The sequence below is a fragment of the Gigantopelta aegis genome, unplaced genomic scaffold, assembly GCF_016097555.1.
Source record: "Gigantopelta aegis isolate Gae_Host unplaced genomic scaffold, Gae_host_genome ctg6795_pilon_pilon, whole genome shotgun sequence".
In the NCBI taxonomy this organism is placed as follows: domain Eukaryota; kingdom Metazoa; phylum Mollusca; class Gastropoda; order Neomphalida; family Peltospiridae; genus Gigantopelta; species Gigantopelta aegis.
Window position 1 is genome coordinate 6,843 of NW_024535308.1, and position 980 is coordinate 7,822.

Sequence of the window (980 nt, forward strand, 5' to 3'; positions counted from 1 at the left end):
GGAGAAGTTAATTAATAAAGGAATTACAACACCATTCCTAACTGGTTAATTTATAATTAACCCTTACTACTCGTTCAGTAACGTGTGATAATTTAGAACGCTTCTTGGGGAACTTAATTAATAAAGGAATTACAGCTCTATTCCTAACGGGTTAATTTTTAATTAACCCTAACTACTCTTCAGTAATCTTGTAACACAGAATTAATACTTATCACAATAAAGACAATAACCTACAGTGTACCTAGGGTCTTCTAGGATGACTGGCTAAGCTTTATATTACCAAATACTCATATAATGTTAGAACAATAAGTCTACGATTTACTTCGTCAGATGACCGAAGACACTGTCTAAAGAATAATGGTATAATACAGTATTAAAATATTTAAGTCACATCAATCACATCAAGGTTATACACAGAGCAGAAATGATATTTACCAAAGTCCAAACGGACTAACGTTCCTCCGGAGCCTTCCTAATCGTTCTCCTAGATCTCTCTAAATTCTAGCTATTTATTCCAAAATCAGAATTGGCCTGAGGGAACAAAGCGGCACCTCACGTATCATCTCATAGTCTACCTCGGTATATTTCTCTCTGATCGTCAGACTACTGACGCCATCGTCGCCAAAACGCGGTTGTAAAACCCGCACTCGCAGAGGTATTACGTAACTACTCGCCACATGGCCTCCACAGCGGGACTAAGTGCATATTTGAACGCAAGAATCGAGGATGGTCGCGCAGAAGTCTTACGTAACAAGTTGTCCACCTGGGCTACGGGCAATAAACTGCACACGGCCCTCTAACACAATTAAAATCGCCACAGGCGAAACAAATTAAGAGCATGTACCGTGACAATCAGTTGTTGTCTACGGCCATACCACGTAGAAAGCACCGGTTCTCGTCCGATCACCGAAGTTAAGCAACGTCGGGCCCGGTTAGTACTTGGATGGGTGACCGCCTGAGAACACCGGGTGCTGTAGACA

General features: G+C 41.4%; 1 non-coding gene across 1 annotated transcript; it reads left to right on the forward strand.

Moving 5' to 3' along the window:
* Nucleotides 1-861: 861 nt before the first annotated feature.
* Nucleotides 862-980, forward strand: LOC121366715. Its single transcript, XR_005957210.1, has one exon. It is a non-coding gene; the product is annotated as a 5S ribosomal RNA (ribosomal RNA).